The sequence below is a fragment of the Mustelus asterias genome, chromosome 24 (genome assembly GCF_964213995.1).
Source record: "Mustelus asterias chromosome 24, sMusAst1.hap1.1, whole genome shotgun sequence".
Classification (NCBI taxonomy): Eukaryota; Metazoa; Chordata; class Chondrichthyes; order Carcharhiniformes; family Triakidae; genus Mustelus; species Mustelus asterias.
In genome coordinates this window covers 37,423,509-37,449,902 of record NC_135824.1, presented here as the reverse complement: position 1 = coordinate 37,449,902, position 26,394 = coordinate 37,423,509, and the positions used below count along the sequence as shown (strand labels likewise).

Below are 26,394 nucleotides of genomic sequence, written 5' to 3'. Positions count from 1 at the left end.
AGTGTCCTGAGATGCGTAGGTTAGAGGGATTAGTGGGTAAAATATGTAGGGATATGGGGGTAGGGCCTGGGTGGGATTGTGGTCGGTGCAAACTCGATGGGCCGAATGGCCTCTTTCTGTACTCTAGGGTTTCTATGATTTCTATGATTTCCTCCCCTTCCGCCCCCCTCCTCCTCTCTCTTTCACGAGGCACCCTCTCTGTCTCTCCCTCTCACAGTCAACTCCCCAGTCACAATTGTAGATTTTAGTCTCCCTTTCTGGTATCGTTTGCTGCTTCCCCCTTGCATCCAGGTTCTTTTCCACCTGCACATGTAACTCAAGTTACGCAATAGTCTCTCCGCACTTTATGGAAACAACAGGGGTCTCGGCTGCTGACAGGAGAACTAATGGGAGAGCAGCGTTTCCCCCTCCTCCAATTGCATGCCAATCAGACAGTTGAGAGGTCGCCAGTGAGCCTTTCACTGGGATTAAGGACCCAGGAGCTGAAAACCTGCCCAAAGAGAACAGCCAGCCAGAGGCCAGCAGTTCATTTGCTCAGTAGCGCTACTGGGGAGGTGGTGGCTGTTGCCGGAAGTACAACAACTCAACATCTGGAACATATTTAGATCCATGCACCCAGGAGAGTGGTGGCAGAACAGGCTTCTCAGTGCCCCCCCCCCACTCCCCAATGTCAGGTTACTTGATCAGGCAGCCTTTGGATGAGCGATCGCCCTGGGAGCCCACAAGCAACCCTGCACAATTTTGCTTGTCATGCTCGGCTGCATGGTGACTGGCCCGCTTGCCCTTGGTTTAATACCAGCAGCAGTCGGATGAGGCAATATGGGCATTAGCTGCAGTCCATGGCCCTTCCCAACATGGATTGCCAGCAGGCAGTGGGATCCACACCTGCTACCAGCCTGCCCGATTAAATGCCCTTACCCATGTCCAAATGAGCCCTGGTGGACAACATAAAATACCATCCTTGGTCTCGGTTTTCCACTCTGTACCCTGTGCTAATAAACAGCTGACATTGAGGCAGGGGAACAATGGCATTGATTAATAGAATGGAAACACTGAATTCACACGCAACAACTGTTATAACAGTGACATCATTCCTTGATGAATGCATGGTGCGGGAACACAGGTGTTCCTAATCATGCTGCAGGTGTGATCACAAAACATTACCTTCTCCTATCTTCTGCTAGATTTGCACAAGCTCCCTACTGACTTGGTGGCTCCATGGCAGCATTCTCACCCGATCCAGAGGGTTATAAGTTCACTCCACTGACCTGAGCATGAAATCTAGGCTGACACTCCAGTGTAGTACTGAGGGAGTGCTGCATTGTTGGAAAAGATACCTTTTGATGAGATATTAAACTGAGGCCCCATCTGCCCTCTCAGATGGACAGAAAAGATAAAAGGGAATTCTCCGGCCGTTCACACCCCACTGCCGCTGCCAGCAAGGATAGAGAATTTGGTGCTCAGATAAATCTCCGTTCACTGCAGCTGGACCAGATAATCCCATTGGCGTGAATGGCCGGAGAATCCCACCCTATGTGGCACTATTACACTGCTGAGTGCAAACTGGCCAGTGTGTTTCCTACATTACAATTGGGACGACACAGTTGTGTTAGATATTTGTGGTGTTGATTTGCTGGTGTGGATACTAAACAGGTCACTATGCCTCCTCACAATGATTCTGTCCTATGTGTGCTTTATTGCAGCTGAAGAATTATTCCTTTAGAATTATTTCAACACATGCACTTGAAAACATGCTTGCACTTTCTACTGAGCCATAAAGAGGAGTTTTCATTCATCGCTCTTTCAAAGGCTTAGCGCTAACAACTGCCAGTTATGAATTGCAGACACTTCTGATTGAAGCACATTCCTCTTTCTCCAGCGCCTCCAGTCGCTTTCACTGAATGGCTTACAATGCCAAATCTCTTTTCCATTGCCTGCAAAGGGGGAGAAATTACGTCGCTGGAGAGGGTGCAGAGGAGGTTTACCAGGATGTTGCCTGGTATGGAGGGGAGATCCTATGAGGAGAGGCTGAGGGATTTGGGATTGTTTTCGCTGGAAAGGCGGCGGCTAAGAGGGGATCTTATTGAAACATATAAGATGATTAGAGGTTTAGATAGGGTGGATAGTGATAGCCTTTTTCCTCTGATGGAGAAATCCAGCACGAGGGGGCATGGCTTTAAATTGAGGGGGGGTAGTTATAGAACCGATGTCAGGGGTAGGTTCTTTACCCAGAGGGTGGTGAGGGATTGGAATGCCCTGCCAGCATCAGTAGTAAATGCGCCTAGTTTGGGGGCGTTTAAGAGATCCGTAGATAGGTTCATGGACGAAAAGAAATTGGTTTAGGTTGGAGGGTCACAGTTTTTTTTTTTTTTTTTAACTGGTCGGTGCAACATCGTGGGCCGAAGGGCCTGTTCTGCGCTGTAATGTTCTATGTTCTATGTTCTATGTTCTAAGCAGCAGTGCTAGCCACTGTGCTACCGTGCCGTCCCTTAAATTCAAATTCTACCATCTGCCATGGCGGGATTCGAACCCGAAATTACTCTGTAGCTTCACTCAGCCAGACAGCAACTTTTAGAATTTTTATGAAATAATTTTGTTCTCCCACTCTTTAATCACATAGATTTAAATCTGGTGGTCACAGGGCTACAAACAGTATTTCCTCTCAACATGATTGTTTTATTAAATTACAGGATGAGGGCTTCACTGGTTAATCTAGGATTTATTGCCCATTCCTAATTGCCCTTGAGAAGGTGATGGTGAGCTGCCATCTTGAACCACAGCAGTCCATATGATATAGCCATTGGGCGGCACGGTAGCACAGTGGTTAGCACTGCTGCTTCACAGCTCCAGGGTCCCGGGTTCGATTCCCGGCTCGGGTCACTGTCTGTGTGGAGTTTGCACATTCTCCTCGTGTCTGCGTGGGTTTCCTCCGGGTGCTCCGGTTTCCTCCCACAGTCCAAAGATGTGCGGGTTAGGTTGATTGGCCAGGTTAAAAAAAAAATTGCCCCTTACAGTCCTGGGATGCGTAGGTTAGAGGGATTAGCAGGTAAAATATGTGGGGTGGGATTGTGGTCGGTGCAGACTCGATGGGCCGAATGGCCTCCTTCTGCACTGTAGGGTTTCTATGATTCTATGATTCTGAGGTACACCCACAATGCTGTTAGGCCAGGAGTTTGACCACGAGACAGTGAAGGAACAGCAATACATTTCCAAGTAACGCTGGTGAGTGATTTGGAGGGTGGTGTTCCCATGTGTCTGCTGTCCTTGTCCTTCTAGATGGTGGTGGCTGTGGGTTTGGAAGGTGCTATCTAAGGGATTTTGCTGAATTCCTACAGTGCATCTTGTAGATGGCACACATTGCTACTACTGCAGCAGTGATAGAGGGAGTGAATGTTTGTGGATGGAATGCCAATGGCTGCTTTGTCCTAGACAGTGTCAAAAGTCTTGAGTGTTGTTGGAGTTGCATTCATCCAGGCAAGGGGAAAGTATTCCATCACACTCCTGACTTGTGTTGTAGATGTTGGACATCAAATGCTGCCTTGATGTCAAGGGCAGTCACTCTTACCTAACCTCTGGAGTTCAGCTCTTGTGTCCATGTTTGAAACAAGGTCAGGAGTTGAGTGTCCCTTCAGCAATTTCTTAATGTAACACAGAGTTAATCGAATTAGCTGAAGACTGGTATCTCTGATGCTGGGGACCACTGGAGGAGGCCAAGATAGATCATCCACTCAGCACTTCTGGCCGAGGATTGCTGCAAATGCTTCAGCCTTATCATTTGCACTGATATGTTGGGCTCCCCTATCAGTCAGGATGGGGATATTTGTGGATCCTCATCCTCCAAATAGCTGTTTAATTGTCCTTCACCATTCACAACTGGTTGTGGCAGGACTGATCCATTGGTTGAGGGATTCTTAGCTCTATCACTTGCCACTTCTAATGTTTGGCATGCAAGTAGTCCGGTGCTGTAGCTTCGTCAGGTTGACACCTCATGTTTAGATATGTCTGGCATGGCCCTTGGCATGCCCTCTTGCACTCTCCATTGAGGGCTGATCCCCAGGGTTGGTGGCAATGGTAAAGTGGGGGATATGCCGGGCCATGAGGTTACAAATGGGATTGTGTACAATTCTGCTGCTGATCGTCCCCAGCATCTCGTCGATGCCCGGTTTGAAATCTGTTTGAAATCTATTCTACTTAGCACGGTAATGGTGCCACACAACACAATGGAGTGTATCTTCAATGTGAAGGCGGGACTTGGTTTACACAAGAACTGAGCAGTGGTCACTCCTACCGATACTATCATGGACAGATGCATTTGTGGAGACAAGAGGTCATGTGTGGTTTCCCTCTTGTTGGTTCCCTCACCACATGCTGCAGTCCCAGTCTAGCAGCTGTAACATGACCAGCTTGTTCTGTGATGCTACCAAGCCACTCTTGGTAATGGACGTTGAAGTCACCAAGGTACATTCTGTGCACTTGCCATCCTCAGTGCTTCCTTAAAGTGGTGTTCACAAGTGGAAGTATTGATTCATCAGTGAGTTGGGTGTGGAAGCGCAGTACATTGTAATCAGCAGGGGGATTCTTTGCCCAGATACCATGAGATGGGGGTCATGTCAAGGACTCCCAGGGCAACTCCCTCCCGACGACATACCACTTTGCTGCCACCTCTGCTGGGTCTATCCTGCAGGTGGGACAGGACAATAGCACTATTCTACCACCTCCCCGCAGGTGATACAAGTAACCCTTTATCAGTATTTTTAATGGAAATTGTTATTTAAAGTTTTGTCAACAATAATGGAAGCAGGCGATCTGCTGTAGTTACAGGCCTGCTGAAATAACTAATATTAAAACATTACCTGTGCCATTACCCACAGTCAGGTTATACTCCCAAGTTCTTTTTTCATTTTACCAGGAGGTTTGAAATTTGACATCTGAAATTTGAACAGCCAGCATAAAACATAGCGGGGGGGGGTTTTCCTGTCCCGCCCGCCATGGGAATCATAGCGGGTGGAGGGGGATTGGTCAGATCACGCAAATGTCTGTTGACCTCGGGCGGGATTTTCCGGTTTTGGGGCGAGCGTGGCCAGAAGTTCCCACCGAGCATCTTTCAGGGTGTCAGAACATTCCAAAGCAATTTACAGTCAATGCAATACTTTGTATTTGGTCACTGTTGTGATGTAGGGATTGATTAACCTTTTGCGGTAACTGTACTGCTTTAGGATTCTCATTCCAAAAGCAAGTTAGGTATCAACATAAAAACATACCATGAGAGGATTTTTAATAATACATTCCTAGATCTTCCATGGTCTTCAACTGAGACCAAGATTAATCTTCAGGTAAACTGGATTAGAGGGTTAAGGCAGAGAGATGTATTTCAGTTCTCATTTTAAAGTTGTGCATTCTGAGTTTATTCACGTGTAGAGCTGCAATGTTGTATTATTATTTGTATTACTTTGAGTGATTTGGGAAGCAGAGAAACTAAATTGATTAGAGCAGAGAGATTCTCTGCATCCCAGACTGGGGAGCTAGAAGCTGCAAAACTGAAGTGCTATAGCATCCTGCTTGGTTGGAGAGTGTAACTAGAGCATGTTTGCTGAGGCAGTTTTCATTATACAAGTGAACATAAGAATCTATAATGAAAAAAATCACAAGACAATGTGAGCAAAACTTAACACAAGTAATATTCTGTAGAGAGAAACTGTGTGTATACAAAAGATTTTTAGATTTACAGTGATACGAGAGTTTTGCTTTCTACCTCCTGCCGTCCCAGTACACAATGTATATTCAAAGTAAAAAGGAATGATTTTCCTTTAAAGTACCTGCAATTGGACTCAGCTCCTGTGTTTATGGCACAAACAGGGAAAATAATCTTCAGGTCTGTGCATGTTCAACAGTAAGAAGTCTCACAACACCAGGTTAAAGTCCAACAGGTTTATTTGGTAGCAAATACCATAAGCTTTCGGGGCACTGCTCCTTCGTCAGATGGAGTGGAAATCTGCTCTCAAACAGTGCAAACAGACAAAATCAAGTTGCAGAATACGGATTAGAATGAGAATCCTACAGCCAGCCAGGTCTTAAATGTACAGACAATGTGGGTGGAGGGAACATTAAACACAGGTGAAAGAGATGTATATTGTCTCCAGACGGAACAGCTAGTGAAATTCTGCAAGTCCAGGAGGCAAGCTGTGGGGGTTACTGATAATGTTACATGAATCCAACATCCCGGTTTAGGCCGTCCTCATGTGTGCGGGACTTGGCTATCAGTTTCTGCTCAGCGACTCTGCGCTGTCGTGTGTCGTGAAGGCCGCCTTGGAGAACGCTTACCTGAAGATCCAAGGCTGAATGCCCGTGACTGCTGAAGTGCTCCCCCACAGGAAAAGAACAGTCTTGCCTGGTGATTGTCGAGCGGTGTTCATTCATCCGTTGTCGTAGCATCTGCATGGTTTCCCCAATGTACCATGCCTCGGGACATCCTTTCCTGCAGCGTATCAGGTAGACAATGTTGGCCGAGTTGCCTACCTGATTGTGACATTGTCTACCTGATACGCTGCAGGAAAGGATGTCCCGAGGCATGGTACATTGGGGAAACCATGCAGACGCTACGACAACGGATGAATGAACACCGCTCGACAATCACCAGGCAAGACTGTTCTTTTCCTGTGGGGGAGCACTTCAGCAGTCACGGGCATTCAGCCTTGGATCTTCAGGTAAGCGTTCTCCAAGGCGGCCTTCACGACACACGACAGCGCAGAGTCGCTGAGCAGAAACTGATAGCCAAGTCCCGCACACATGAGGACGGCCTAAACCGGGATGTTGGATTCATTTAACATTATCAGTAACCCCCACAGCTTGCCTCCTGGACTTGCAGAATTTCACTAGCTGTTCTGTCTGGAGACAATATACATCTCTTTCACCTGTGTTTAATGTTCCCTCCACCCACATTGTCTGTACATTTTAAGACCTGGCTGGCTGTAGGATTCGCATTCTAATCCGTATTCTGCAACTTGATTTTGTCTGTTTGCACTGTTTGAGAGCAGATTTCCACTCCATCTGACGAAGGAGCAGTGCTCCGAAAGCTTATGGTATTTGCTACCAAATAAACCTGTTGGACTTTAACCTGGTATTGTGAGACTTCTTACTGTGTTCACCCCAGTCCAACGCCGGCATCTCCACATCATGTTCAACAGGGCAGTTTGATATCAACAAATAATCCTCTCCTTCACCAAATCCACCTGTTAACACATCCGTAACTTTATCCATCTCTATCCCCGTCTCTGCTCATCTGCTGCTGAAACCCTGCTTCATACTTTTGCTACTCTAGACTTGATTATTCCAATAGTTTCATAGCTGGCCTCCATCTTGAAAGCTGTGTAAATCTAAGCTTATGTCAAACTCTGTGCCTGTATCCTAATATGCATCAAGTCCTCTTTACCCATCACCTGCATGCTTGTTTGGTTACAAACACTTCCATATATATCTCTCGAGTTGTTCTTGTGCAGAACACAGGTGACAGCATATCTAACCCAGTCAAATGGGAGCTGTATCTAGCCATGTTATATCTGACCGGGGGTGTTTGATTGACAGCTTTACTCTGTACGTCCCCTAATCCAGTAGCGCATGATGCTGACTTGGGCAGCTGAATCCCCTATTCTGTCACTCCAAAGATGTATGCGTTAGGTTGATTGGCCATGCTAAATTGTTCCTTAGTGTCAAGGGTTAGCAGGATAATACGTGGGGTTATGGGGATAGGGCCTGGGTGGGACTGTTGTCAGTGCAGACTCGATGGGCTGAATGGCCTCCTTCTGCACTGTAGGGATTCTATTATCCCTCACCTTGGGCACAAAATGATAAATTCCATCGCAATGCTGAAATAGTTAGTCTGAAATAGTTAGTCTGAAATAGCCAAAACTTAGTAAGTATCTATTTTTGATCATTTATTGGTGTTTGATAGATGTTTCCAACACTGAGTCTGGGTGTGGCTTAAAAACCCGCTTAGAATTAGTGACGCAGATCTTGTGGTTTGCTGCTGCTATTAACTGTGAGGAGGAAAATTGAAATCTGCCATCCACAGCCCAGGCAATGCCATGGTGCAGATTCACACAATCTGAAAGCGCACCCTTGGTGTGAAAACCAAAATGATGAGGTCAACTGCTGAAAGTGAAGATCAGAGAGGCACTCAGTCAGGCTTGGGACAAGATATGAATACATTCGGTTTAAAGTTAAGCCACCCCAAATGCAGCATTGAGGCATGCAGAGCACATTCCTAAGTGGCCATCCTTGTCTACATGGAGAACAAATGCCAGAGGAAATTAAAAGTTTGCATTTATAAAGCAAATCAAGATATCCCAAAGCCCTTTATAGTCATAGTGTTATTGAACTATAGACACTGTTGTTGATTGGTTATTCGTCACATTTGATATTTGTGAGGTTTATGCTGTGTACAAAATGTCTGGTATATTTGTTTACATACCAACAATTACACAATGTAAATGATAAAAGCAAATTGCTGCAGATGCTGGAAATTGAAAATAGAACAGAAAATGCTGAAAAATCTCAGCATCTGTGGAAAGAGAATAGAGCCAACATTTCAAGTCTGGATGACCAGAGCAAGCTGCACAGAAACCATGCAACAACCTCTCTCCTACAAGGAGTCGTCCTTGAGGGGTGGCATCACATCCTCTCTCTGCATCCAACGCCATCACAGACACTGGCACTTTGGTAGGGTTCATGCACACACTGGTGCGGGCACTTCACATTGACACATGCCTCTGCTGAAGAGTGTGGTGGAGCAGGCCTTGGGCAATTGGAGGAGCGTGCGGGGTGTTCCACAGACTGATCCTAAGTTGCATGATGAGCCGCGAGAGTCATCGATAGGGCGGCAGAAGCTACATTTTCAGTGTGGGGTCTGTGAAGATTTGCAGGTATACCAGAGGGGTTGTATGCTTTGGTCTGGACTGTGGAGGTATCCATCCAGGCGATGAGTACTGCAATCACTCACTCTTGGGAATACCGAGATTCCATATAGACAGCCTGGCTACTGTCCTGGAGGGGCAAACTGAGTACAATGAATGTTTGGATGCAAGGGCTACAGGACTCTCTCAGAACAACATGGGAAAAGGAGGACCAAGATTTCACCAGACTCTTTCTATGGCAGTGGCAAGATGCATTACAGAAATCGTTACTATATTAAGGCATCCCGAGGAGTAATCTATAGGTCCCCAAGCAGTAGTTCTGCAGTGGGGCACAATATAAACCAGGAAATACTGGGGCTTGCAAGAAAGGTACAGCACTAATCATGGGTGATTTCAATATTCACACAGACTGGAAGAATCAAATTGGGAAGGGTAGACAGGAGGCAGAGTTCACTGAATGTATTAGAGATTGTTTCTTGGAACAGTATGTTGTGGAACCAACCAGGGAGCAGGCTAGTCTGGATTTGGTATTGTGTAATGAGGGGGGATTAATTGATGACCTTATAATTAAGGATCCTCGAGAGAGTAGTGACCATAATATGATAGAATTCAAATTTCGGTTTGAGGGTGAGAAAGTGGAGTCCCAAACTAGCATTCTGGAATTAAACAAAGGAAATTACATCGGCATGAGGACAGATCTGGCCTGAGTAGAGTGGGCAGGAAGGTTAAAGGTCGGACAGCGGATGAACAGTGGCAGCTGTTTAAGGAGATACTCAATTTCTCACAACTAAAATATATCCCAGTGAGGAAGAAAGATGGGAAGGAGGGTAAAAAACATCCATGGCTAAACAAGGAGGTCAAGGACAAAGTAAAGACAAAAACTAAGGTGTACCTTATTGCAAAGGCCAGTGGCAGGTTGGAAGATTGGGAAACTTTCAAACATAAACAAAGGGATACTAAAAATGTAATAAAAAGAGCTCAGGTAAATTACAAAAGAAAACTAGCGCAAAATATCAAGAAGGATAGCAAGAGCTTCTATAGGTACATAAAAGGGAATAGAGTCGCTAGGGTGAATGTTGGTCCCTTGGAAGATGAAACTGGAGAGTTAATTGTGGGGAACACTGAAATGGCAGAGATGCTAAATCAACACTTTGCCTCAGTTTTCACGGTGGAGGACATTAGTACCATTCCTATAGGAACGGGCAAGTCAGAGAAAGGGTAGAACTTAGAACAACCAACATCGATAGGGAAAAGGTACTCAGCAAACTATTGGGATTGAGGGCAGATAAGTCCCCCGGGCCTGATGGCCTACAGCCTAGGGTATTAAAGGAAGTGGCAGCGGAGATAGTGGATCCATTGGTTATAATATTCCAAAATTCCCTGGACACCGGAAAAGTTCCAGTGGATTGTAAAAATACTAATATAACGCCCTTATTCAAAAAGAGAGGGAAGCAAAATGTGGGAAATTACAGACCAATTAGTTTAACATCTGTTGTTAGGAAAGTGTTAGAATCAGTTATCAAGGAAGCAATATCAGGACATTTGGAAAGTCAAAACACTATCCATCAGAGTCAGCATGGTTTTGTGAAGGGCAAATTATGTTTAACTAATTTGCCAGAATTCTTCAAAGATGTAACAAGCAAGATGGATAATGGGGATCCCGTAGATGTAGTATATCTGGACTTCCGGAAGGCATTTCATAAGGTGCCGCACAAAAGGTTAATTCACAAGGTTAGATCACATGGGATTAGGAGTAATTTATTATCTTGGATAGGTAACTAGCTGATGGACAGGCCCCAGCTATTTACAATCTATATTAATGACTTGGATACTGGGATAGAAGGCTCCATAGCCAAATCTGCAGGACAGTAAGTTGCAATGAGGAAATTAGAACCGTACAAATGGATATTGATAGGTTAGGAGAGTGGGCCAAAATGTGGCAGATGGAGTTTAACATGGATGAGTGTGAGGTCATGCATTTTGGTTGAAAAAATTAGAAGGCGATTTATTATCTAAATGGGGAGAGATTTCGGGGTGCTCCGGTGCAGAGAGATCTGGGTGTCCTCGTTCATGAGTCACAGAAAACTAGCATGTAGGTACAGCAGATAATAAAGAAAGCAAATGGAATGTTGGCATTTATAGCTAAAGGAGTAGAATATAAAGGTAAGGAAGTATTGTTGCAACTATACAAGGCATTGATGAGGCCGCACCTGGAGTATTGTGCAAAGTTTTAGCCCCTTATTTGAGGAAAGATGTAGTGGCATTGGAGGCAGTTCAGAGGAGGTTCATTAGATTGATTCCAAAGATGAGGGGTCTGTCATAAGAAGAGAGATTGAACAGTTTAGGCCTATAGTCTCTGGAATTTAGAAGAATGAGGGGAGATCAGGAAGGGAGGTATACAAGGTGATAAAAGGTATGGATAAAGTAGACGTGGAGCGGATGCTTCCTCTTGTGGGGCATTCTGGGATGAGAGGTCATAGTCTTCGGAAAAGGGGTAGCAAACAGAGTTAAGAAACTACTTCTCCCAAAGGATTATGAATCTGTGGAATTCACTACCACAAACTGCAGTGGATGCTGGGACAGTGAGTAAATTTAAGGAGGAGTTAGATAGGTTTTTAATTGGTAATGAGTTGAATGGCAGAAGGCAGGAAAATGGCGATGTGGAGAATATCAGCCATGATCGAATGGTGGAGCAGACTCAACAGGCCAAATGGCCTAATTCTCCGACTATATTTTATGAACTTATGAACTAGTCTCACAATCATCCACTCAATCATGGGCCAGGGCCATCAGCAGAACCTATCCTGGTCTCCCAATGCTGATGCTATAGTTAAGAAAGCCCACCAACGCCTCTACTTTCTCAGCAGACTAAGGAAATTGGGCATGTCAGCTACGACGCTCACCAACCTTTACAGATGCACCATAGGAAGCATTCTTTCACAACTTGGTATGGTTCCTGCTCTGCCCAAGACCACAAGAAACTATGAAGGTCGTGAATGTAGCTGACTCTGTCTACACTTCCCGCTGCCTCGGAAAAGCAGCCAGCATAATTAAGGACTCCACGCACCCCGGACATTCTCTCTTCCACCTTCTTCCTTCGGGAAAAAGATACAAAAGTCTGAGGTCATGTACCAACCGACACAAGTACAGCTTCTTCCTTGCTGTCATCAGACTTTTGAATGGACCTACCTTGCACTAAGTTGATCTTTCTCTACACCCTAGCTATGACTGTAACACGACACTCTACACTCTCTCCTTTCCTTCTCTATGAACAGTATGCTCTGTCTGTATAGTGTGCAAGAAACAATACTTTTCACTGTATGTTAATACATGTGACAATAATAAATCAAATCAAATCATTGCCCGAGGTCCTTCAACGCATCATCGCCTTCTTCGTCAGATGATTGGCTCCCATCTGGTGTGTCAGAATCCTATCTCCTCTATGGATGGCAATGTTTTGGAATGCACAGCAAACCACGACCATCAGGAACACAGTTGAATGGGAGGACTGTAATGCAAATCCAGATCTTTCCAGGCATCAGAATCACATCTTTAGGAGCCCAGTGACCTGCTCCACCATGGTCTTGGTGATGGTGTGGCTACCATTGTACCTCCCCTCTGCGATAGATCTAGGCACTCTGTCAGGGAGCCACATCCACCGCAGGCACTCACCTGATGAATGAGCAGCGCTCCGAAAGCTCGTGATTCCAAACAAACCTGGTGTTGTGAGACTTCTCATTGTGACTTAGGTTACCAGTCATGGAGCTTTCACAAAGCTGCTGGAAAGGGAGACAGACAGGGAGACACTTCTTTCTTCTACCAGCTCAGATGGCAACTGCTCTTGGTTTTAAAAAATGAAAATGAAAGAGTTCTTTTTCTGCAAACTTAGCTCCTCCCATTAACCACATGACTCTGCACACCTAATTTAAAATCCCAGGAGAACTTAAATAAACAAAAGGTCTATTAACTCCACAGTCACACATTTCTAACTAAAATCAGTTATTAGCCTGCATGCTTAGTTTCTGCTGCATGTTTTCTCAGACAAATCGACTCTTGTAACAAAACACTTCCTTGAAAAGCAGCCCCACCTTAAATTCAAAATATATCAAAATAGTACTATCACTACTCTCACAGGTGTCATTAGGCATCTTTTCAGTGGATAGCCCTTATCACCAAGTAGCTATCCTTCAACGAATCGCTGCTGTAAAGGTTTGGAATCTATAAGTTCCTAAGCATATATGCATAATGACTGCTACCTGGCATTTACCTGCATGATTAACTGATTATGGTCACACACCAGATGAACACTGATCAAATGGAATGTCTTCCTATATATGAAGGTGTAGGGCTGTCCAGCAGGAGATTTAATGGCTACATGTGTGCAGTCAATGGTTTCCTGGACTCTGGGGAAATCTGCAAGAGCTGCAAGTCCTTCTGCTCGATCCAAATGATGTCAAAATCCTGTGAGAATGAGATGCAATTCCCAGCCCTTTGGAGAATTACATGTGAACACCTTGACAATGGTGTTCAGCAGGCTGTGTTATCCCATGAAGTTCTCCACAAGCTGCCTGGAATGAATCTGTTGCAAAGGAGTTCAGCTTCTAACCCACTGTCACCATCCATGAGACAGGCATAGGGGGTGACTCCAATGCAATTGGATGTGATCTCCCCTGAGAGAATTTCACAAAGTGATGTCACAGTGCCTCTTAAAAGCCCAAGGCTTCTCCTGAGCCTGACTCAGTTACAGATCGTTAAATCTCTGTCTTTACTTTTGAGCCAGTTTAAGATTATCTGTGCCTCTAGTGAGGGTTTCTGGGTCCCTCCTGACCCTCAGAGTACCTCCCCTCTGTGATAGATCTAGGCACTCTGTTATCTGCTCTGCCCCCTTCCTGGAGAACCGCAGCATCCTGAGCCTGCCTCTCCTTCTTGGCCTTCTCCTCTTAATCCTTCTCAACTCGTCAGTGGAGGTTTTGTCTCCAACTCAGACTACAATTCCTAAATGCCTCAATGACTTCACACCCTCTGACATAATGGGCAGGAAAAAAATCAACTAAAAGAGCCCTCTGATTCTCCTGCTGAAACAATATTCACAAAATTTCACCCCACTGCCCACGTCACCTTCCCATGCAATCGTAGAAGGTGCAACACCTGTCCCCTTACCTCCTCTCTGCTCACCATCCCAGGTCCCCTTTCAGGTGAAACAGCACTTCACATTCACCTCCTTCAATCTGCTTTATTGCATTTGGTGTTCCCAATGCGGTCTACGCTACATCGAAGAGACCAAACACAGACTGGGTGACCGCTTTGCAGAACACCTTCGATCCATCCGCAAGCAGGACCCAGACTTTCCTGTCATCGGCACTTCAACACCCCACCCTGCTCTCCTGTCCACATGTCCATCCTTGGCCTTTTGCAATGTTCTCGTGAACCCCAACGCAAACTGGAGGAGCAGCACCTCATCTTCCGATTGGGCACTTTACAGCATTCCGGTCTGAACATTGAGATCAACAATTTCAGAGCATGAACACTCCCCTCCACCTTCACCCCATTTCCATTTATTTTAGTTTATTCTATTGTTTCTTTTCATTTCATTCATCCATTTTTATCATCATCCTCTCTTCCATTTTTTCACTTCTCTATTCCCGCTCTCCTTCTTGCCCCTCCATCCCCTTCAGGCGAACTGCCTTAACCATCTGCAACTCTGTTCTGCCATTCACACATTCTGATCTCTTAATGGACACTTTTAGCACCTTTCAGCCATCTTCATCCTCGTTTACATTCCTTTTGCCCTATTACAGCCCCCCCCTCCACCCAACCCATAGTATAAATCTTTTCTGTTTTTCTTTGCCCTTAGCGCTGACAAAGAGTCATCCAGATTCGAAACGTTGGCTCTATTCTCTCTCCACAGATGCTGTCAGACTTGCTGAGAATTTTCCAGCATTTTCTGTTTTTGCTTCAGGTTCGAGCACCCGCAGTATTTAAGGTTCCTCTCCTCATTCACATGAGCAATCCCGACAATAAATTAAATGTTCATGGCAAAGCTGAGACTCTGCTCTCAGCTGCAGTTTTAAAACCCACCCAATCAAAATGGATTCCCACCTGTCCTTATTCTCACCTTGAAAGCACATTATTGCCTTCAGAACATATTATAGCTGTGAATTGGGTCACTAATGACCTTAATTGTCTTCCCAATTGCAATTTAAATAGTATGGACAGGTTTCTAACTTTTTGACCTGTCTGCATACCATATTATCGCAAACTGAAGTGATGTTGTGGTAAATAATGGTCGATGTCACCACACCCAAAATCACACTCTGCAAAGTGGCAAACACTCCCAGCTGCTAAGCCCAATGTCTCAGCCCAATGCCGCTTGATCAAGACAAGGCCTTTCTAATAGAAATAATTGAGAAGTGATATTATTGGTTCTAGGAAGCATGGGGCCAACATGCAGACTCCAACATGCTATCCTGCAGATGTCAACGCATCCATAACAAAACTCCCATATATACTCATGTGAAGAAGGGAAAGGGTTAATGTTTTTTTGTACTCAATGTATTTTGTACCTAAAAGATTGAACTTTGTACCTGGAATGTATCACAAACATAACCCTTCCTTATGGCTAGTCTCCCCTTTGTTTATATTGCTCCTGGGAGTATAAGCCATTTGTTCATGGTTCCCTCGCTTGATTATATCATTCTGATAAAACAGACAGTTAAATATAGATGTTGGGTGGTAAGTCTTGCTTTCCCGTAGGCTTGTGTATGATTTAAACAAAGGAAGCAGCTACCAAATGGTAGAGTGCGAGAATGGCCGTTTGAAGGACTCCCCCCACTGGGACAGCTGCAATCGCACACAGTCACTTCAAAGGAAAGGCCACGGGAAAAGCGGGAGACCAGAGGTTGTATCTTGACTACAACTATCAGGAGAATTGTGCTTTATGACCCAAGGATACCAGATAGTCCCTAACCATAAACCAGAGTGTATCAGAAGCTGTTAAAGGAACTATAATTTATGATCAAGGATGTTAACTGGACTTTGCTTCATGACTTGTATTGCAAACCCTGATATATAAAGGTCCACGCTTCTTGTGCTCAGGGAGAACTTTGGCTTCCGCTTTCAAGGGGTCAGGTTCTCCCGCAACCTTCTGAGAATAAAGCCTTATTCTATTTTGACTCATATCAGCCTCAAGAGGTATTTTTACCGACTTCATTTGGTGCCGAAACCCGGGAGACCCCCGGGATCTGTTTGCAGGACTCTGTTTGTGGGCTCAGGTTGAATGGCCACAACCTGGGTACTGGAATAGAGTTCTGAACCTAATAGGGTGAGCCAAACTACAGTGAGGTGATCATATAGAACCATAGAAAATTACAGCTCAGAAACAGGCCTTTTGGCCCTTCTTGTCTGTGCCGAACCATTTTATGCCTAGTCCCACTGACCTGCACTTGGACCATATCCCTCCACACCCCTCTCATCCATGAACCCGTCCAAGTTTTTCTTAAATGTTAAAAGTGACCCCGCATTTACTACTTTATCTGGCAGCTCATTCCACACTCCCACCACTCTCTGCGTGAAGAAGCTCCCACTAATATTCCCTTTAAACTTTTCTCCTTTCACCCTTAACCCATGCCCTCTGGTTTTTTTCTCCCCTAGCCTCAGCGGAAAAAGCCTGCTTGCATTCACTCTATCTATACCCATCAAAATCTTATTCACCTCTATCAAATCTCCCCTCAATCTTCTACGCTCCAGGGAATAAAGTCCCAACCTATTCAATCTCTCTCTGTAACTCAGCTTCTCAAGTCCCGGCAACATCCGTGTGAACCTTCTCTGCACTCTTTCAATCTTATTTACATCCTTCCTGTAACTAGGTGACCAAAACTGTACACAATACTCCAAATTCGGCCTCACCAATGCCTTATATAACCGTACCATAACACATAGAACATAGAACATTACAGCACAGAACAGGCCCTTCGGCCCACGATGTTGTGCCGACCTTCATCTGAAACCAAGATCAAGCTATCCCACTCCCTACCATCCTGGTGTGCTCCATGTGCCTATCCAATAACCGCTTAAATGTTCCTAAAGTGTCTGACTCCACTATCACTGCAGGCAGAACATTCCACACCCCAACCACTCTCTGCGTGAAGAACCTACCTCTGATATCCTTCCTATATCTCCCACCATGAACCCTATAGTTATGCCCCCTTGTAATAGCTCCATCCACCCGAGGAAATAGTCTTTGAACGTTCACTCGATCTATCCCCTTCATCATTTTATAAACCTCTATTAAGTCTCCCCTCAATCTCCTCCGCTCCAGAGAGAACAGCCCCAGCTCCCTCAACCTTTCCTCATAAGACCGACACTCCAAACCAGGCAGCATCCTGGTAAATCTCCTCTGCACTCTTTCCAGCGCTTCCACATCCTTCTTATAGTGAGGTGACCAGAACTGCACGCAATATTCCAAATGCGGTCTCACCAAGGTCCTGTACAGTTGCAGCATAACCCCACGGCTCTTAAACTCCAACCCCGTTAATAAAAGCTAACACACTATATGCCTTCTTCACAGCTCTATCCACTTGAGTGGCAACCTTTAGAGATCTGTGGATATGGACCCCAAGATCTCTCTGTTCCTCCACAGTCTTCAGAACCCTACCTTTGACCCTGTAATCCACATTTAAATTAGTCCTACCAAAATGAATCACCTCACATTTATCAGGGTTAAACTCCATTTGCCATTTTTCAGCCCAGCTTTGCATCCTATCTATGTCTCTTTGCAGCCTACAACAGCCCTCCACCTCATCCACTACTCCACCAATCTTGGTGTCATCAGCAAATTTACTGATCCACCCTTCAGCCCCCTCCTCTAAGTCATTAATAAAAATCACAAAGAGCAGAGGACCAAGCACCGATCCCTGCGGCACTCCGCTAGCAACCTGCCTCCAGTCCGAAAATTTTCCATCCACCACCACCCTCTGTCTTCGATCAGATAGCCAGTTACCTATCCAATCGGCCAACTTTCCCTCTATCCCACACCTCCTTACTTTCATCATAAGCCGACCATGGGGGACCTTATCAAACGCCTTACTAAAATCCATGTATATGACATCAACCGCCCTACCTTCATCAACACACCTAGTTACCTCCTCAAAAAATTCTATCAAATTTGTGAGGCACTCCAACTTTTATACTCGATACTCCGATTTATGAAGGCCAATGTACCAAAGGCACTCTTTACGTGATGAGTGATATGTGATGAGAGAGTGTGACAGTGAAAGACGTCTGAACTGAACATATACGGACAAGGAGGCATTTGTCTTCAATACTCAAGTGGGTATAAAGACTGGAGGAAAAGTTGCCTGAAGTGTGATGTTCAGATGTGAGTGAGAAAGAGAAACTGTCTGACGGATCACCTGAGTAGAAGTAAGCTTAATGTAAGCTTAATAGTGTAAGCGGTGGTACGGAGGGATTTGATCACCCCTGACAGGTAACACCGGACTCTGATAAGAGCGACCTAGGAGTGGGAAAGCGAGAAGGGAGAATAGAAGGCTCCAGGTGGCGAGTATAAAACTTATCTGTATTATGGCAGGAGCACAAGGACAGTGGGGACTTCCGGAATCCCTGATAAATGAGTGTATGACTCAGAGGAACAAATTCATTAAACAGATGAGAAAAGGGGGGTGGAACTTATCCTACCCTCTGGGCCAACAGCATAAGTGGTTGGATAAAGAAAAGAGAAACATGACAAAGAAAATAGGAGTATTGTTAATACATCAATTAGCTGGACTAATTGAGCAAGCAGTCGCCTCTACTAAGAAGTGGAGTGAGGATAAAGAAAGGATTAGGGAGTTAGAATGCAGGGTAAAGGAACTGGAGAAACAAAACCAAGTATTAGAGGAAAAGCTACGGAGAGGGGAAACTGTTCCTCTACCTCCTTATGAGTTCACCCAAGAGGGACTAAACGCTCTTCCAGAGGAGTGGGAAGTGCTAGAACGCAACTTAGTGCTAGTAACCCAAGGGGGAACAGATGCACAGCCAAAAGTAAATCATGAACCATTCACCCCAGGTGAGAGGCAGCAGATAATGGCTTCCCTGGGTAAATTACAACCTAGAAGCGCAAAACACTAAATTCTGGGAAGAATTAGACACAATCTTGGCAGGACGCCAATTACACCTGAGATACGTACACCAGCTGGTAAGGGCAGCCTGTCCAGCGGATAAGTGGAGACAGGTAGCAGGTGGACCCGCCGCTCCTCCAGCACAGGATTGTGCCCAACAGACACCCTTCGCCCAGTTTAAGGTCGAAATTCAGAGAGTGGTAGGGAATGCTCCCACTAACTGGAGCAGAATAACCACAATGAAACAGTTAAAAGGGGAAGGAGCTTCTGAATGTGGGGGATGGTTGTTCCAGGTATATCAGGAGTGCTCTGGACAAGGAAACCCAGGTCAAGGGGATCGAACGTTCATCCAGGCTTTTAAGGATGAATTCTTTAGTGTTCACCAAAAAATCCTTAAAATGGGAATTCTCAGTACCCCGAACTATGATGAGTTGGTAGAATGGGCTAATGGCATACCTGGAGGTGGATAGGAGAGATCTTAGTTTTTGTATTTCAGTGTGTTTGTGTGATCTGGTTTCTAGTCAAATGTAGGTGGTTGTTGTTGTATTAAATTGAGAGCAGGAATTGTTGAAGCCTTTGTTTGTTCTTGTGGAGTGTTTATTACGGGTAATAAATGACCTTAGTTTAGCCTCAGGAGAGCTGGGGAGGTGTTAAGACTGTTAAAGATTAAAGTGATAAGATTTCTTTTGAATTTACTTCTGTTTTGAGTTTTAATTACAGTTTGGAAGAAAGAAGAATAAAAGTGACTGTCTTAATCCAAGCTCTGTATTCTTTTAAATGTTTTACTTACATCTCAGTTTAAGATGTTAAGTTTGAATGAGTGTTGGAAGCTTCCATGTGTGTTTAACAGTTGTTTGTTTTGATGTTCTTCCCTACTGTGATCTTACAACAGAGGGTTTGGTACAGAGTTTAAATAAAATTAGAAGGTAAATTGAAATTTCGAAATCGAAGTACAGAAATTGAAGTTGGAAATAGCCATTTTGAATTTTGATTAAACCTGTGTTTGAATTTTGTTAAGAAAGGATTTAAACCTTGGACGGAACCATGTGCTCGCTCCTTTGTCTTGAAGTGAAGATTATGAGAGAGTTAGTTGAGAAATTGGGAGAAGAAATTAAGTAATTTTATGGAAAAGTAGATACGCAAGAACAAAAGAATGAGGTAAATGTACTGTCTATGAGTCAGTTTAAAATATTTTAAGTGAAATGAATCGTAATTCTGTTTATTTCAAGTTCCAGCAGATTAATTTATTAAATCTTAGTTGCCAATGCAAATTGCCCTTACGAATGTCTGAAAGTTTAATATTTTGTAACCTGGTTAAAATTATGTACTGCCATTGGAATTTTATGTGCTATCTATTGTTCAGTTTGCCAAATATTGAGCACTGTCAAGCTTAAAATCTAGCCAGTTAAAATCAAACCAAAATGTTTCTGATTAATTAACTAGTATGTATTGTACCTACTTTGGTTTTGATTTGGTGCCTGATGTTTTCCTCGAGTGCGGGGGGGGTTTGATCTGGAGCTCAGTTTAAAATTGGAAACGGCTTGAATTAAGAAGGGCTTGGATATTACGGTTTTGCTGTGTAAGGTGGTATGATACAACTGCCGCTTGATTATTTTTATTATACAGTATAGCACTGCTATATAGACCCGAAAATCAAATAAAATCCTGAAAAGCCTTCACCAATTTTGTAATAATAAAATTAGAGATAATGTCGGGGTACATTATATAAAGATTGGAGCTGTAAGGTATGTGATTTTAATGGGGAATGCGATGTTTTTTGATGAGATTATATACAAATGAATAGATGTCCAACTGCAGCCAAAAAAAACCAGTGTAAAGTGTTATTTAATTCACACTAAGCTTTCTATGGAAGGGGAGTGTGTAGTTAAATGTATAATGTACTAGCTAAAGCCATACAGACATCGGGAAAATTGTGGACAGAGGTACTGCCCACTATACTGATGAGGCTAAGAGTTACCACAAACCGGACAACCGGATTAACCCCCTATGAATTAATGGGCGATGATGTAGATTCACTAAAAGATGAATTCAGGAGATATGTTTTGGAACTAAGCACCCAATTAAAAGGGATGCGCAAATTGGTAAAAGACAATCCGGAACAAAGAGACACAGAGAGAGAGAGAGCTTGAAATGCTCCCTGACGGGCGGGAAGTTGCGTCCTAGTAAAAGCACTACTTGACAAACCTGGGTTCGCCCCTAAATGGAAGGGCCCTATGAGGTTAAAATTGTGTAGTGTGCTTAATTCACAGATATGTGAGACGGTTGACCTCCAAGCAAGCTGAACGGGTTCGCGGGCAGTGGCGCGCGGGCGATATAGCCTTTGGACCATTGTATAAGGGTCGCGCGGGTTATTAGTTAAGTGATAGGATGATTTTCTTGCTGCTTCTCACGACCCTTGCCCTGCTAGTTACGGAGGGGAAGTATAGATGGAATTGTGTAGACTTGAGGATAGAGCATCGCAAGCATCTCTGGAACGATGGCTGTCTATTGTAACCTTCCGACACATGGAATAAGTCCCTGGGAGGTAACCCGTAGGGACTGCTGCTTGGGATTCCTTAACCGTGCCATGTTGCCAACTCTGTTGGAGGGGCAAGGTGATTGGGGTCTCCCATGCAATGTAATGTGGTGTAACTGGAATTTTCGGTGTTTGGCTGAGTGACCGGGATCAACCTGTACCTGGCATCAGCAGAGGGTTCAGGAGGATGAGTACATTAACACGAGATTTGGTCGATCCAAGCGATCATTGTACCAATCCTCTAAAATCCGACCCTATCACATGAAAACTTTCATGTATATGTCTCACTTATATGTATTGCAGTCAAAATTTTGAGCAAGTGCTGGGTCTGCTTACATATTCCCATGCACGAAGGAAAGGGGGGAAAGTCCTTTATTCCCTATCCCTTTGTCAACTCCGGGAATAGTAGAGGGGATTTTGGATCAGAATGGAACCCAAGACGGGACAAGAAAAGTGACATTTAAAACCCCATCAGGCATGTTGTGAAAAAGCAACAAGGGGGGGATCTATCTGCTTGGTAAGAAACGGAGCCATACTTGTTGGCCGTAGCTACTGTACCCAGCAGGTTGTCACCAGTGGTGCCTGGGCTTTGGTGCAACAGATTACAATCCATTGCCCCACTGCTGATGTCCTGGTCAGCCTCTCCTCTACTTATATGAACAGCATGACTGCATATAATGGTACCTATTTTGTATGTGGAAACAATGCCGACCCATGGCTTCCTTGGGATTGGGTAGGATTGTGTTATTTAGCATATGTGGTACCCTATATTCACCATGAGTGAGACAGAACGGTTCTTTATGATAGCTTTCCCACTTTATGGGACAGCAAAAGCAGCACAGGAACTTATACATATGGCCTCGACCTTGGAGAGAATTGCAAATGAAACTAGAGACAGGTTCGAGAAGGTGAGCACAGCCTTCTCTGAAGTATCAGCTGAGGTTGTAGCTATCTGGACTGTTGCTTTACAGAACCAATTGACACTTGATTATGTGTTTGCTTTCCAGGGAGGAATGTGCGCAATAATTGAATCCGAATGCTGCACGTATATCCCAGATGTTTCGGAAAATATAACTCATTTGGCAGATCATATCAAACGAGTGACGATGACAAAACAAGGTGAAGGGAACCAATATCATAATTATAACTCTCCGGGATGGCTGGGGCAATGGTTCAGGTCGTGGGGATCATACCTGATGCACGGGTTAATTGTATTAATTGTCATTGTTATTGCTTGTTGTATTTATATGACATTATTGAACGAACAGCCCGAATTATGCCGAGTGCAAGCAGAAAGGGCAGACATCCTGACGAAGGGGGTAGGCCCATATATATTGGTAACCTTTGGCTCTGAATTGGTCATGGGGCCCTGTTTGAACTTGTCCCCGACCAAAAGGGGGGATTGAAGAAGGGAAAGGGTTAATGTTTTTTTGTACTCAATGTATTTTGTACCTAAAAGGTTGAACTTTGTACCTGGAATGTATCACAAACATAACCCTTCCTTATGGCTAGTCTCCCCTTTGTTTATGTTGCTCCTGGTAGTATAAGCCATTTGTTCATGGTTCCCTTGCTTGTTTATATCATTCTGATAAAACGGACAGTTAAATATAGATATTGGGTGGTAAGTCTTGCTTTCCCATAGGCTTGTGTATGATTTAAACAAAGATCAGATCAACTATATCACATTTAAACAGCTACCAAATGATAGAGTGCAAGAATGGCCGTTTGAAGGACTCCCCCCACTGGGACAGCTGCAATCGCACACAGTCACTTCAAAGGAAAGGCCACGGGAAGAGCGAGGGACCAGAGGTTGCATCTTGACTACAACTACCAGGAGAATTGTGCTTTATGACCCAAGGACACCAGATAGTCTCTAACCATAAACCAGAGTGTATCAGAAGCTGTTTAAGGAACTATAATTTATGATCAAGGACTGTTAACTGGACTTTGCTTCATGACTTGTATTGGGAACCCTGATGTATAAAGTCCACACTTCTTGTGTTCAGGGAGAACTTTGGCTTCCGCTTTCAAGGGGTCAGGTTCTCCCGCAAGCTTGTGAGAATAAAGCCTTACTCTATTTTGACTCATACCAGCCTCAAGAGGTATTTTTACCGACTTTATCATGACTGAAACAAAGCACAGAAAATTTCAGAGATGAATGGGCCAGTCAAAACATTTTTAAAAACACACACAAGGAATTCTGAAAACTACTAAGATCAGGAGAGAAGGCAAATCGGGAAGTACAGGATACAGATCACAAAATTTGAGCTTTGAAAGGGTGCAGAGAAGGAAGGAACACAGAAACAAGAGGAGGTCATTTAGCCCCTCAAGCCTGTTCTGCCATTGAATGAGATCAAGGCTGATCTGCAACCTAATTCCTTACATCTGCACTTGTCTGATATCCTTAAATACCTGGGTTAACAAAGATCTATCATTCTCAGTTATAAATTATGAATTGCCATTTGAGTTGAGATGACAGCGACTGCCCTTGACTTCAAGGCTGATGGGTGGCATCAAAAAGCACAAGCAACATTTGAATCAATGGAAATTGGGGGGAAAAACTCCATGGCAGTGAAGGCAGTCCAGAGAAGGTTCACTAGGTTGATCCCGAATATGGAGAGATTGTTTTATTAGGAGAGGTTGAGCCTGTACTCATTAGAATTCAGAAGAATGAGAGGTGATCTTATTGAGGCATATATGATTCTCAGGGGGCTTGAGAGGGTAGATGCTGAGAGGTTGTTTCCCCTTGTGGGAGAGTTCAGGACCAGAGGGCATAATCCAGTGGTTCCCAAAGGGTGCGGCGTGCCACACTGGTGCGACGAGAGAGGATGGCAAGTATGGCGGGAAGATTCGAGGACAATAAAAGAAACATTTAAACATGGATAGATATTTTTCCAAAGTGAGAGCAAGAGCATCAAGTGATGCTGAGGATGATCCGAGTCCACGTTGTGATCCAGAATCACCGTTCGAACAGAGTGCTGAAGAAGTTGTTTAATTCTACACCAGTAGCAGGCCCAAGCAAACCTCCAAAAAAGAAAGTTTGTCGACAATATATGGATAGCTATCTGAGTCTGGGTTTCACATGGACTGGAGATGAAAATGTACCTCGGCTTTTGTGTTTGATCTGTGGTGAGAAGCTTTCCAATTCCAATATGGTCCCAAGCAAGATGAAAAGACATCTGTTGTCAAAGCATGGAAATCTGGCGAACAAGGATGTTCAATATTTTGAAAGGCTTTTGGAACAGCAGAAATGCCAACGATCATATTTCGAAAAACGAATGACAGTCTCAGATAAGATGCAGATTGTATCTTACCAAGTGGCTGAATTGATTGCTCAACAGACAAAACCACATACAATAGCTGAAAAATGGATTCAGCCTGCCTGCAGCTTGATTGTGAAAACTTTGTTTGGTGATGATGCTGAGCGAGAAGTTATGGAAATTCCTTTGTCTGATAATACAATTCTCAGAAGAATAGTTGATATGTCAGCTAATATTGAGAAGCGTGTTTCCGAAAGTATGAAGAATTCTAAATTTGCCATTCAAGTTGATGAATCGACCGACATTAGTGGAAAAGCACAGTTGCTTGCCTATATCAGATTCATTCACAATGACGAAATAATCACACAGTTTCTATTTTGCAAGGAACTTGAAAAACATACCAGAGGACAAGATATTTTCCAAACCTTGTCTGAGTATTTGGAAAAAGTTGAGATTTCATGGGATTCTTGTATTGGAATTTGTACGGATGGAGCGCCATGTATGATAGAGAATGTGAGAGGCTTGGCGGCACTCATCAAACAGAAAAATCCAGATGTAATATCAACTCACTGTTTTTTTACACAGAGAGGCATTAATCACCAAGACCCTTGTAGCTGATTTGAAGTTGGTTCGAGATCAGACTGTGCACATTGTGAACTTCATCAAAGCAAAACCACTAAAGGCGCGGTTATTTGCTCAACTCTGCAAAGACATAGAATCAAAACATCAATGCCTAATTCTGCACTCAGAGGTTCGCTGGATGTCCCGCGGAAAAGTTTTAAATCGAGTGTTGGAACTGAGGAACGAATTAAGAGAATTTTTGGAACAAGAAGGGAACCCATTGTACCACCAACTGGATGACAATGACTGGTGTGCAAAGCTGGCATATTTGGGTGATATCTTTTCCCGGTTGAATGTGCTCAATGCCAGTATGCATGGCCGCGATGACAATATCCTCACAACTATAGACAAACTAACTGCATTAAAAAAAAAGCTTCAGCTCTGGCTCGGAAGAGCGATGCAACATAATCTCGAAATGTTCCCACTGATAAAACGTTTTAAAACGAGCAATGAATTGTACGGCCTCATACAGGAACATCTTGCAACACTGGTAGAAAAGGTTGATCATTACTTCCCATCGTTGTCTCCAGAAAAATTCGACTGGTTAGAGACCCCTTTGCGAATTCCAGCTGTTCAGGTCTGACATTGGATGAGGAGGAGGAGGAAATGACCTGCATTTCGAGTGATCGCACCTTGAAAATGAAACACGGGAGTATGCCACTGGACTCTTTTTGGATATACAACCAGAAACAGTATCCACGCATCTCTTCAAGAGCATTAGCTATTCTTTCACAGTTCTCCACGACATATTGTTGTGAACAGGGATTTTCAGCTCTGACAAATATCAAAGACCAGAAAAAAGGCCTCTTTGTGTTGATGAGGAGATAAGAGTTCGTCTCAAATTTGACCTAATATAAATGAGATTACCCGACAAAAACAAGCTCACACCTCTCAATGAGTTCATATACTTACTTAAGGTTACATATGTAAGAGGCTCGTCAATAAGTATATTT

At 44.1% G+C, this 26,394-nt stretch overlaps 1 protein-coding gene across 1 annotated transcript in view; it reads right to left on the bottom strand.

The window, feature by feature from the left end:
• The window catches only part of mthfs (5,10-methenyltetrahydrofolate synthetase (5-formyltetrahydrofolate cyclo-ligase)), a 132,731-nt gene that overhangs the window by 12,306 nt on the left and 94,031 nt on the right, over positions 1-26,394 (bottom strand). The gene's annotated exons all lie outside the window — the stretch shown is intronic.